The sequence below is a fragment of the Triticum aestivum genome, chromosome 7B, assembly GCF_018294505.1.
Source record: "Triticum aestivum cultivar Chinese Spring chromosome 7B, IWGSC CS RefSeq v2.1, whole genome shotgun sequence".
In the NCBI taxonomy this organism is placed as follows: domain Eukaryota; kingdom Viridiplantae; phylum Streptophyta; class Magnoliopsida; order Poales; family Poaceae; genus Triticum; species Triticum aestivum.
The window spans coordinates 333,361,736-333,376,190 of NC_057813.1; positions in this window are offsets into that span (position 1 = coordinate 333,361,736).

Genomic DNA, 14,455 nt, shown 5'->3' on the forward strand with positions numbered 1-14,455 from the left:
GTGACGGCGACGGCGCGGGGTGGCGCGCGGCGACGGCGTCGGGGCGGCGCGGGGCACGCGCGGCGACGGGGGCGGTGACAACGGGCGCGGGAGACGGCGACTAGGGCAGCAACGACGGGCGCGAGCGACGGCGATGGTGACGACGAGCGCTGGTGACGGCGACGAGGAGCAGGGCATCGGGGCAGAGGGCGGCGTCGACGACGGGGTGAATGAGAAACCGCTGAAAATTTGCAAAGTGTTGGCTTATATAGCCAGAGCATTGGTCCCGATTCGTGGCACCAACCGGGACCAATGCCCCCCTTTAGTCCTGGTTGGTGCCACCAACCGGAACCAAAGGTCTCTTTTCAGCAGCCCAAAGGGCGGGAAGCAGAGGCCTTTGGTCCCGGTTGGTGCACCAACCGGGACCAAAGGCCTTGTGTTTCCCGCGTCAAAAGTTTAGTCCCACCTCGCTAATTGAGAGAACTCGAGAGTGGTTTATAATCACTGCTGCACCCACCCTCTCGAGCTCCTATCAACTGCAGGCTTTCAGGCCTAACCTGTCACTATGTGCCTGTGGGCCTACTGGGCCTTCTACAAGCCTGAATCCTAGCTCATGATTGGGTTTCTAGTTGTACTAGAAGAACACGCGTGCGTTGCAATGGGGCCACATTAACTTTAAGAGTTCAATATCAATTATGTTAATATTACATTTAATATTCTCATACATATCAAGTGACATTGACGACCTTTTTACCATCAAATTCTCACACACACTCTCTCCCTCCCTCATCCTCACTCTCTCTCCCCCTCTCCCCCCCTCTCTCTCTCTAACACACACACATATCCATCTTATTGGGTACGGGACCATAATCCATCTATTTCACACGCACACGCGCTAGTGCATAACAATATGGATTATAAAACAGGTTCAAGGTAGTAACAAGGATTCTTCTCATGCATTAATAAACAAATGTTCTGCACTGAAGACAAGATAACCAATTCCCAAAGTGCATCAGAGCATCACAGAACATTACTGGCAAGATAAATGCCCGACGATACACCCGACTCATTTAATTAATATAATTAAATTATCAGTAAATTAGTCACCAAACTGCTCGGATGAACCGGAACAGAGCCAACATATATCATCCTAGACAAACGCAACATCAACCATTTACCTTGGTACTTTAGGGACCGACATGAGGATGCATGTAGAAGCGCTTCTTGCCTGCGAATCCACAGTCAGAGAGAAAAATTGGAACCCATTCCCATCACCAACTGATAAAGAAAGCATGTAAGAAAATTGATATCGGGCCAACTTGGATCTTCGGTGATTGTCCGCCGGTATGGAGAATTTAGGAGGGTGGGTGCAGGGAGTGGCCTTGTGGATGATGGATGGAGGCGCGGAGGGATGTGGTCACCGGAAGGTCAAAAGCGGAGAGGGTCGGGCACGTTAGGTGGAGCCGGTGGTGCGCGACAACCGGAGGCGGCCCAATCGTGGGCGGCGAACCGACGATAGCCTCGGCCCATCTCTCGACGCAGCGAAGATAGAGAGGGCGGCACTGCCGGTGCTCGAGGCCGCCGCTCGGCACCATCTACATCGAGGGGAAAGAGAGGCGAGAAAGCGATAGGGTGATGCGGGGCTAGGGATTGCGGAGGAGGGTGGGGGTGTGTGATTTGAATGGATGGTTCTGCCCACCGTTTTCTTGTATGTGGCGGTGGAGACGGCGGCGTCCAGCCATGCATGCGAGGCATGGGTCGAGCCGGGCACACGGCGAGGCACAGTAGCAGAGGCGGGGGCGATTTTTTGCTACTGAGATGCAGGGTGTGGGATTGATCGTTCATGTTCTCTTTTCCTTTTTAACGGGAGATGGATGCGATTTTTTCACGAGGGGAGAGATGCGACCACGTACAAATTCCATAATAAATTAATTAGGTCCATAACGGGATTTCTTTACAATGCGTTAAGATTTACGTGTTAGTTTTCTTAATAAAGAAATGCACTGATGTAGGGATCGATTGATTCGGATAAGGAAAGATAGATTCGTGATCTTTTGTATGTTAGGAAATTAGTGGTTTGCAAGGAAAGAGTGGAGAGAAAAAAAACCAATGCGACCACATATAGATTCCATAATGAATTAATTAGGTCCATAACGGGATTTGTTTGCAATGCGTTAAGATTTATGTGTTAGTTTTCTTAATAAAGAAATGCACTGATGTAGGGATCGATTGATTCGGATAAGGAAAGATAGATTCGTGATCTTTTGTATGTTAGGAAATTAGTGGTTTGCAAGGAAAGAGTGGAGAGAAAAAGAACCAATGCGACCACGTATAGATTCCATAATAAATTAATTAGGTCCATAACGGGATTTGTTTGCAATGCGTTAAGATTTACGTGTTAGTTTTCTTAATAAAGAAATGCACTGATGTAGGGCACGATTGGTTCGGGTAAGGAAAGATAGATTCGTGATCTTTTGTATGTTAGGAAATTATTGGTTTGCAAGGAAAGAGTGGAGAGAAAAAGAACCAGTACGAGGGGATGGTGGGAGGTGGGACGAATACAAACCGGACGAAATTGGGAGGTGGGAGGGGGCGAGTAAAAACGGACGAAAAAAACCAACGAAATTGGGAGGTGGGAGAGAGGATGAAAAAAACCCAGGAGAGGTGGGAGGAGGACAGAAATAAACCGTGCGAGGCTACCAACTGCTCCATTAGGAGTAGAGATTGTTTGTGAAAATAACATGCGACGACGACTTAGCGAGCGGATCCCCTTAAAAAAGACATAGCGAGCAGATTCCCTTAAAACTGGTAGAAATGGATACGATTGATGACATTGATAAATAGTGGTGAATGTTGGCATAATTTACTATCATCATGCATGGAAACGAATCATCAAGAAAAAGAATACTTCCTATTACTACACTCATAGGAAGCTTCCTAATCTCCGCTACCAAACATTTTCTGCCCAAACAAGGAAGGAAAGTTATGGACGTGATTTGAAAGGAAACAAACGTTATGAAGATTAACTAATTTAGATTTGATCTTTAGAGATTGATTGTGATTGATTCTTTTACATAAAGACATTACTAAATAATTTGCGTCAGTATGGAAAGTTCTGATCCGTTCAGTTTTTTTCGTTGTGTGAGAGGGTGAAGTGAAAATAAACCGATAAAGTGGATGAAAGTGTGAGAGGGGAGGCGACGAAAAAAATCTACGACAGTTAACCTACGAAAAAAATGGATGAAAGTGGTGGGACGAAAATTGACCGGCGGAGACTACCAACTGCTCCATTAGGAGTAGAGATTGGTTGGTTCGATTTTTTTTGCATGGAGGGAACTATCTGGGAGGTGTGAGGGAGTACGAAAATAAACCGTCTCGGCTGAGTGGGAGGTGGGAGCAAGTACCAAAGAAGTACCAAAAAAGACCGGGTGAGGTGGGACGTAAATAAAACCCGGAACGCAACCTACCAACTCACACATTTGGAGTAGAGATTCACGCTGTGGTGGCCCAGTAGGTGGCACTTTTTTTGCTTTATTTATTTTATTTTGTTTCTACTTACTATTGCTATTTTTATTTATTTTATTAAGGTTTATTTACTTTACTTTTCTTTTTTGCTTTTTTATTTATTTTAGGAAAATTCTTTTTATTTATTTATTTTATTAAAGTCTATTTATTTTACTTTATTAAAGTTTATTTTGTTTCTACTTATTTATTAAAGTTTATTTTGTGTCTAATTATTTATTTTCTTTTGTTTCTACTTATTTATTTTCTTTTCTTTTCTGTTTTTTATTTATTTTATGAAAATTCTTTTTGCTTTTAATGTTTTGAACAGAAAATACTTTGTTAATTTTAGTTGCATAAATTTTATATAATTTTAGTTTCAATAATACTAGAGGTTTATAAAAGCATTTCAAATGAACTCTAAAAATGTTGAAAGTTGGCATGGTATCATCATTTCACCCACATAGCATGTGTTAAAAATTTGAGAGGGTTACGACAGAAACTAGATGCACTTCGTGTACAAAACAGACCATCTCTTTGGAAGTACCAGGGTTTCGGATGGAAACTCATCTGTTACAAAGGGATTCATTTGTTCAAATGTAACTGCAGTGATATTCTACATCAAAGGCATCATCATAATAGTTGTTGATAGAAAGTCTTCACTTTTTCTTCGCTTGTGTTCTTTGCTTATTGCGCCGTAACCATGGATAATCATTATCGTTTAACAGGGTGCTTGGGTCAGCCTTGACTTTGAAGGGAGGAATTTCATGAAACTTTTCATAATCTTCAGACATGTCTGTCTTACCCTCCAATCCCACGATGTCTTTTTCCTCAAAGAACTATGTGGCGCTTTGGCTCATCATATGATGTATCCGCTTCCTTATCTTTTCTTTTTCTCGGTTTGGTAGACATGTCCTTCACATAGAAAACCTGCGCCACATCATTGGCTAGGGCGAATGGCTTGTCTGTGTACCCCAGATTGTTCAGATCCACTGATGTCATTCTGTACTGTGGGTCTACCTGTACCCGGCCTCCTGACAGATTGACCCATTTGCACTTAAACAAAGGGACCTTAATATCACATCCATAGTCAAGTTCCCATATGTCCACTATGTAACCATAATATGTGTCCTTTCCCCTCTTGGTTGCTGCATGAAAGCGGAAACCACTATTGTGGTTGGTGCTCTTTTGATCTTGGGAGATCATGTAAAATGTATTCCCATTTATCTCGTACCCTTTGTAAGTCATTACATCGAAGATGGTTCCCTCACCAATGAGTACAGGTCATCAGAAACAGTGTTGTCACACCTGAGACGTGTTTGGAACCAACTGCCGAAACTCCTGATGTGTTCACATGTAATCCAGTCGTCACAATTGTCCGGGTGTTTGGAGCACAGAATGTTCTTGTGTTCATCGACATACGGGGTCACCAAGGTAGAATTCTGTAGAACCATGTAGTGTGCTTGAGACCAAGAATGCCCATCCCTACATACTATTGAGGCCCCTCCTAGCATGCCTTTTCCACCCGGTCTCCCCTCATACCGCGATTGAGGGAGACCTATCTTCTTAAGGTCAGGAATGAAGTCAACACAAAACCCAATGACATCCTCTGTTTGATGGCCCATGGAGATGCTTCCTTCTGGCCTAGCACGGTTATGAACATATTTCTTTAGGACTCCCATGAACCTCTCAAAGGGGAACATATTCTGTAGAAATACAGGGCCCAGAACGACATCTCGTCGACTAGATGAACTAGGACGTGCGTCATGATATTGAAGAAAGGATGGTGGGAACACGAGCTCAAAACCGACAAGACATTGCGCCACATCACTCCTTAACCTTGGTAGGATTTCTGGATCGATCACCTTCTGAGAGATTGTGTTGAGGAATGAACATAGCTTCACAATGGCTAATCGAATGTTTTTCGGTAGAAGCCCCCTCAATGCAACCGGAAGCAGTTGCATCATAATCACGTGGCAGTCATGAGACTTTAGGTTCTGGAACTTTTTCTCTGCCATATTTATTATTCCCTTTATATTCGACAAGTAGCCAGACGGGACCTTCATACTAAGCAGGCATTCAAAGAAGATTTCCTTCTCTTCTTTGGTAAGAGCGTAGCTGGCAGGACCTTCATACTGCTTTGGAGGCATGTCGTCTTTTCGTGCAAATGTTGCAAATCCTCCCGTGCCTCCGCTATATCTTTTGTCTTCCCATACATGCCCAAGAAGCCTAGAAGGTTCATGCAAAGGTTCTTCGTCACGTGCATCACGTTGATTGAAGAGCGGACCTCTAGGTCTTTCCAGTAGGGTAGGTCCCAAAATATAGATTTCTTCTTCCACATGGGTGCGTGTCCCTTAGCGTCATTCAGAACAGATAGTCTGCTGGGACCCTTTCCAAAGATTTCTTTTAAATCATTGACCATAGCAAGTACGTGATCACCGGTACGCATGGCGGGCTTCTTCCGGTGATCTGCCTCGCCTTTGAAGTGCTTGCCTTTCTTTCGACATTGATGGTTGGTCCAAAGGAATCGACGATGCCCCAGGTAAGCATTCTTCCTACATTTGTCCAGGTATATACTTTCGGTGTCATCTAAATAGTGCGTGCATGCGTGGTATCCCTTGTTTGTCTGTCCTGAAAGGTTACTAAGAGTAGGCCAATCATTGATGGTGACAAACAACAACGCATGCAGGTCAAATTTCTCTTGTTTGTGCTCATTCCACGCACGTACACCATTTCCAATCCACAACTGTAAAAGTTCTTCAACTAATGGCCTTAGGTACACATCAATGTCATTGCTGGGATGCTTAGGGCCTTGGATGAGAACTGGCATCATAATGTACTTCCACTTCATGCACATCCAAGGAGGAAGGTTATAGATACATAGAGTCACGGGCCAGGTGCTGTGACTGTTGCTCCACTCCCCGAAAGGATCAATGTCATCCGCGCTTAAACCAAACCATACGTTCCTTGCGTCATCTGCAAACTCCTCCAAGTACCTTCTATTGATTTTTCTTCACTGCGACCCGTTAGCGGGTGCTCTCAACTTCCCGTCTTTCTTACGATCATCTTTGTGCCATCGCATCAACTTGGCATGCTCTTTGTTTCTGAACAGGCGTTTCAACCATGGTATTATAGGATCATACCACATCACCTTGGTAGGAACCCTCTTCCGGGGGCGCTCGCCGTCAACATCACCAGGGTCATCTCGTCTGATCTTATACCGCAATGCACCGCATACCGGGCATGCGTTCAAATCCTCATATGCACCACGGTACAGGATGCAGTCATTAGGGCATGCATGTATCTTCTGCACCTCCAATCCTAGAGTGCAAACAACCTTCTTTGCTACATATGTACTATCGGGCAATTCGTTATCCTTTGGAAGATTCTTCTTCAATATTTTCTGTAGTTCTCAAATCCTTTGTCAGGCACACCATTCTCTGCCTTCCAGTGCAGCAATTCCAGTACAGTACCGAGCTTTGTGTTGCCCTCTTCGCAATTGGGGTACAAACCTTTTTTGTGATCCTCTAGCATGCTCTTGAACTTCACCTTCTCCTTTTCACTTTCGCACTGACTCCTTGCATCAACAATGACCCGGCGGAGATCATCATCGGGCACATCGCCTGGTTCCTCTTGATCTTCCACAACTTCCCCCGTTGCAGCATCACCGTATTCAGGGGCACATAGTTGTCATCGTCCTCTTCTTCTTCGATGTCTTCCACCATAACCCCTATTTCTCTGTGCTTGGTCCAAACATTATAGTGTGGCATGAAACTATTCTCAAGCAGGGGATGTGAAGGGTTTTCTAGTTAGAGTAAGACTTCATATTCTCACAGATAGGGCATGGACAACCCATAAAACCATTCTGCTTGTTTGCGTCAGCCACTTCGAGAAAATCATGCATGCCCTTAATGTACTCGGAGGTGTGTCTGTCACCGTACATCCATTGCCGGTTCATCTGTGTGCATTATATATAATTAAGTGTGTCAAAAACCATTACAGAACATCATGAATAGATAATTAAGTGACCAAATTAATATAAGTTCATCATCACATTAAAACCAAAGTACATACATAGTTTTTGTTGAACAACATGTAGCTCTCCAGAGCATCTAATTAATTAAACCATACATTGAAACTATGTAAAACATTTCAATGCGAAAACAAATGTGATCATAATCATAACCAAGGTAACAATTGATCCAACGGCATAATGATACCAAGCCTCGGTATGAATGGCATATTTTCTAATCTTTCTAATCTTCAAGCGCATTGCATCCATCTTGGTCTTGTGATCATCCACGACATCCGCAATATGCAACTCCAAATATCATCTCCTCCTCCTCAAATTTTTTATTTTTTCCTTCAAGAAATTGTTTTCTTCTTCAATTAAATTTAACCTCTCGACAATAGGGTCGGTTGGAATTACCGGTTCACATAACTCCTAGATAAATAAAATCTATATCATGTTGGTCGGCATAATTGTCATAAACAATAAATGAACCAAATAGTTATAAAGATAATTTATACCACATACGAATCATAGACTGGACGAGGGACGACGGGGGCGGATACCAAAACCATCGCACTAAATAATAAGAAGAAATAATAAAAGTAAGAAAATTATACAAGTATCTATCTAAACATACAAGTAAGAATTTTTTCCTTTCAGAAAGAAGATAAGAACAAGAGGCTCACCACGGTGGTGCCGGCAACGAGATCTGCGCGGGCGATCGACGGCAGTGAAGACAGGGACGAGATGTGACGGACCACTAAACCTAGACAAATATTGAGGAAAATGGAGCTTGGAGGTCGAGCTTGGAGAGGAGAAAGCTTAAGTAGTGTGGCTCGGGCATTCCATCGAACACCTCATGTGCATAGGAGGTGAGCTAGAGCACCGCAAAACCCTCCCCTCTACGGCCAGAGAAAATAGAGCACTCCACTGCTCTGCTCGGGGGCGAGGGGTATATATAGGCATCTCATTGGTCCTAGTTCGTAAACCGGGACTAAAGGGAAGCCTTTGGTCCCAGTTCAAGCCACCAACCGGGACCAATGGTGGTGGGGCAGGAGCAAGGTCCATTGGTCCCGGTTTGTCCCACCAACCGGGACCAAAGGGGCCAGACAAACCGGGACCAATGCCCCCACGAGCCTCGACAGGCCCACTGGCCTCACGATCCGGGACCAATGGGCCCATGGGTCCTGTTTCGTGACTGAACCGGGACTAATGGGCTTATCTCGCCCGAACGTAAGCCCTGTTTTCTACTAGCGTAAGTAGAAATTGGGGTAGCTTAAGCACAATTGCAATGATATGGGGGAGCTCATGGTGGCTCTCGTCAAGTATGCCAATTCTGATAGCACTAAAGACCATGAGTCTGATGAGGAGAAGATTGGGAAAGGCAAGAAGAGTGGTAATGCAAAGTGACAACATAACACGGTGAGTCAAGGTGGCAATGGTAAACGTAAGGTGGACGACGGGTTAGACTTTGTGGCTAACACCAATACACAGACTAATAACCAGTGTCGTAAGTGGAAGACGCTAGCGCCCCGGTTTGGAGGGCCGAAGTTCAACCTTGAGGCCATGATGAATCAGCCTTGCCAAAGCACGGAACCCAGGATAAGCCGGCCAATCATTTGTGGAATGATTGCTTCATCACGAGGGAGTATAGAAACTCTAATTTTTTCCAGAAAAATCATGGCCCCCATGGCAGTTCAGGTTCCGGCTCTCACAGGCCTGGTTTTGGAGGTGGCGGTTCAAGCTTTGACTTTCAGGGCCAAGGCAATCAATGTGGTTTTAATTAGCAATCTGGCCAAGAGAATCAGCAGTAGCAGTCTGGTTATCAGAGCAATCCAAAGCAGCCGAATAGTGGTCAATATCATGTATTTACCACATCAAGCAGGATCAAAAAATCCATAAGCGGGCGGTGAACGCAGTTGACCCGGTAGTACTTCGTTATTTGAGGTGGTCTGAGCAGCCTATTGTATGGAGCCGGGAGGATCACCCGCTCCGGGTTGACAATCTAGGTCAGTTGGCATTGGTGGTTGCTCCATAGGTAGGAGGATATAAGCATACAAAGGTGCTCCTGGATGGGGGCAGCAGTATCAATATCCTTTACTATGAGACTTTTCATCGTATGAATTTGACTGACAAAGATCTTAAGACGTCTTCTACTATTTTCCATGGGGTGGTGCCTGGTAAGTCGGCGTATCCAGTCGGTAAGATAACACTGGAGGTGGCGTTTGGAGATGACCATGATTCCAAAGCTGAGAAATTGACCTTTGAAGTGATTAAGATCAAAAGCCCGTACCATGCTTTGTTTGGGCGGCCGGCTTACGCCAAGTTTATGGCGCGGCCGTGTTATGTTTATTTGCAGCTTAAAATGCCAGGTCATAAGGGCACCATCACGGTGCATGGTGAGAGGAAGATTGCTCTGGACTGTGAAGTGGGTGATGCTGCTTATGTTGAGTCGGCTTATGCCACTAAGGAGTTAAAGTTTTATAAAGACAATGTTGACCCAGCGGATATGATACCTTTGAAGAAGCCAACTATAGACGATGACCCCTTGTTGAAGTTTAAGTCGGCAGATGACACTAAGATGGTTGATTTTGTTCCTGGCGACTCGTCCAAGTAGTTCAGCATCAGTGCTAATATGGATCCGAAATAGGAATGTGCACTCATCGAGTTCATCCATGAGAATCGGACATCTTTGCATGGAAACCTTCTGACATGCCAGGTGTACCGAGGGAACTTGCTGAGCACACTCTTAATGTGGATCCAAAGTTTAAGCCGATCAAGCAATTACTTCGTTGTTTTAATGAGAGAGGCGCATGGCAATTGGTGAAGAAGTGGCCCGGCTCTTGGCTGCTGGATTCATTGTTGAAGTTTTTCATACTGAGTGGTTGGCTAACCCGGTACTGGTACTTAAGAAAAACGACACTTGGTGTATGTGCATGGATTATACATACCTTAATAAGGCCTGTCCAGCTGACCCTTTTGCTGTCCCTCGTATTGATCAGATTATTGATGCTACAGCAGGTTGTGAGCATTTGAGCTTTTTGGATGCTTATTCTGGTTATCATCACATCAAGATGGCAGTTAAGGACCAGGAGAAGACATTTTTCATCACTCCCTTTGGAGCCTTCTGCTATGTGTCTATCCCCTTTGGGCTCAAGAGTGCCCAGGCGACTTACCAATGGTGTGTTCGGAATTGCCTTCATGGCCAGATTGGACACAATGTTCATGCCTATGTGGATGATATTGTTGTGAAATCTAGGAAGAAGGAGACTTTGATAGACGATTTGAAAGAGACCTTTGACAATCTCCGGGTCTATAAAATGATGCTTAACCCGGCCAAGTGTGTATTTGACTGTGTCTTTGGCGTGTCAGCTGGTAAACTATTGGGTTTCCTGGTTTTTGAGAGAGGCAATGAAGCTAACCCGGAGAAAATCAAGGCTATAACTTCTTTGGCTAAGCCAACATGTATCAATGACGTCCAGCGGTTGGCGGGTCGTATTGTAGCTTTGAGTCAGTTTATAAGCCTCCTGGGAGAGAAGGCCATCCCTTTGTATCAAATGATGAAGAAGACCAATGACTTTGTCTGGAGTGATGCAGCTAATGAGGCGTTTGAGGCGCTTAAGAGATAGCTGGCGGAACCGCCGGTTCTTGCAGCTCCTATTGAGGAGCCCTTGCTTTTATATCTGGCTGCAAACAACAGAGCTGTCAGTGTGGCAGTTGTGGTTGAAAGTAAGGAGTCAGGCAAGGAGTATCCATTTCAAAGGCCGGTTTATTATGTCAGTGAGGTGCTCATTGCGTCTAAGCAGAGATACCCACATTGGCAGAAATTGGTGTACGGCGTGTTCATGGCTAGCCACAAGCTGAAGAAATATTTCCTTGGTCATCCATCACTGTGGTTAGTTCTGCTCCCTTGGGGGATATTATTCGAAATAGAGAAGCCATAGGTCGGGTCGCTAAGTGGGCCATTGAGCATGGACCCCATGGCTTGAAGTATATGCCTCGGACGGCTATAAAGTCTCAAGCACTTGTGGACTTCATCAATGATAGGACAGAACTGCAGATGCGTGAGGATAAGATGGATAACACATATTGGACTATTCATTTTGATGAATCCAGGCAATTAGAAGGCTCGAGGGCTGGAGTTATATTCACTTCCCCACGAGATGATAAATTTTGTTATGTTTTAAGGTTGATGTTCCCTTGTACTAACAATGCAGCTGCGTATGAAGCCTTACTTCATGGTCTTTGGATGGATAAAGAGATGAATCTAAGTTGGGGTAAGGTGTTTTGGCGACTCAGACTTGGTGGCTCAGCAAGTGTTAGGGACTTGGGATTCAAAAGATCCACTCATGGCGGCTTACCGTTGGGAGGCTAATATTATTGCTGGTCATTTCAAGGGTTATCAAGTGGAGCATGTTGATCGTAGGAAAAATGAAGCCGCTGATGCTTTAAGCCGGCTGGGATCTCAGTGTAAGCCGGTCCCCCCTAATGTTTTCCTCAATGTTTTGCATAACCCGTCAATTAAATTGCCTACGGAGGAGGATCTTGCAATTCCTGACCTGGAGGCACAGTTGGTGGCGGCTCTCCATGTTATTCCTGATTGGACTATTCCATATTTGGCTTATATGACCCGGGGCGAGTTACCTGAGGATGAAACCTTGGCCAGGCAAATAACCCGGAGGTCTAAGTCAATGACCATTGTCAATGGTGAGCTACACAGATGCAGTGCTACAAGAGTGTTTCAACAATGCATTTCTCCTAAGGAGGGCCGTGGAATTCTAAGAGAGATTCATGAAGGAGATTGCGGTCATCATGCCGGCTCTAAGTCTTTCGTTGCTAAAGCTTTTTGTCATGGGTTTTATTGGCTGACGGCTCATGCTGATGCGGAAGATCTGGTCAGTAAATGTGATGGCTGTCAGAAATTTTCAAGATGAGATCATGTGCTGGCTCAAGAATTGAGGATGATTACAATTACTTGTCCGTTTGCAATCTGGGGGTTGGATATGGTTGGGCCTTTTAAAAGGTCCAAGGACAAAAAGACTCCTCTCCTGGTAGCTGTTGAAAAGTTTACAAAGTGGGTTGAAGCTGAGCCAGTCAGCAAATGTGATGCAACAACGACAGTTCAATTCATCCGGAGGTGATCTTTCGTTGTGGATACCCTCATAGTACCATCACTCATAATGGTACTAATCTTTCTAAGGGTGCGATGAAAGAATTCTGTCAACAAGAGCATATACAGCTTGATGTGTCGTCAGTGGCTCACCCCCAGTCTAATGGTCAAGCTGAAAGAGCCAATCAAGAAGTCTTGATAGGTATCAAACCCCGGCTTATTGTCCCTTTGGAGAGGACACCGGGTTGTTGGGTGGAAGAGTTGCCCTCAGTGCTTTGGAGTATCAATACCACCCCCAACAGATGCACGGGTTGCACGCCTTTCTTCATGGTTTATGGAGCAAAGGCGGTTCTCCCTAGTGACATATGTCATGAGTCACCCCGTGTGGCGGCTTATGTTGAAGCTGATAATGAGAAATCATGTCAAGATGCTATTTCCTATTGGATGAAGGGCGTTACCTTGCGGCGGCTTGTTCGACGATTTACCAGCAAGATCTGCGTCATTATCACATCCACCGGGTTAAAACCAGGACCTTTCAAGAAGGAGATTTGGTGCTCCGGCTCATCCAGGATCAAACTGACATGCACAAGTTATCCCCACCTTGGGAAGGGCCTTTTGTGGTCAGCAAAAATCTGAACAATGGGTCATACTACCTTATCAATGTTCCATACCACAAGGACTCACGCACATCAGAGGCGGAGACCAACCAGCCGTTGAATATTGCTCATCTTCGGCCTTATTCCACCTGAGCCACCGGCTCTTGTGATGTACATACCTTTACCAATGTATATATTATGATTAGTGTAATAAAGCTGACATCCCTGATTATTCAGGGCCTCTGTCATTTCATTTATGAGAATCTAAGTCTTTATTGTTAATTCATAAGGTCACTTGGGGGCTTCCTGCTTATTGGGCATAGCTATGATTACTGTTTTGATCCGGCTTGATTGCAAATACTTGGGGGCTTCCTGCTCATTGAGCTTAGCTATGACTACCCTACTGATCCGGCTTGTATGCCTGCATCAAAATATTACTCCGGGGCTTCTTGTTAAATGAACATGAGCTTTGTTGTCCCTCGTAATAGGCTTGGACGCTGGGTGTATTCACTAGAAATCCGGGTTATCCTACCTTTGTATGCTTGCCACTTTAACCAGGTAAGCCTGGAATGACTCACCGTACTCTTGACAGTCAATCTTGTAAACACCCTGAACTTGTCAAAGTTAAAATGGCGATCGGTCATGTGAGGCCCGGCTTACATGTTTGAATTAAGGAGTAACTCAGTGGCTGTGCAGCCCTTGAATGACACTTGATGTTGAGGCTTGGCAGCCTTTGAATGCCTTGTTTTTCTGGTTTATATTGACTTTGCATCTTTTTTGTGATTTCTGTTTGTACCATATTGATATATGGTTGAAAGTTGATGTGGGCTATATTGCCTTGATCGTTATGATTCATATTTGAAAATATCTGGTGTTTTGCTAAACCGGCCTGGCTTTGGACGTTAAGTCACCAGTATATGATGATCATATGTCTGGAGTTCTGTACTCTAAAGATCTTTTGGGATGATACCGTTTGCTGTCTCTGGCGTTATAAGCCGGCAGTATGAAGAAATAACACAGAGCGCTGCGCTCTCAGTTGGGACTGTTACCCTTATTACATATGGCATGGTAAGCAGGCAATACGCATAAGTATCACAGGTATGATATTTATTTTGTTATGATTATATGAGATTTCGATAAACCGGCCTGGTTATAGATAATGCAGTCACCAATGGTTTTTATATGGGGCATTATGACCCGCCTTGGGGTAAACTGCCAGGGCACTTGTGCTCTGTTTGTATGCTGGGTTTATGACAA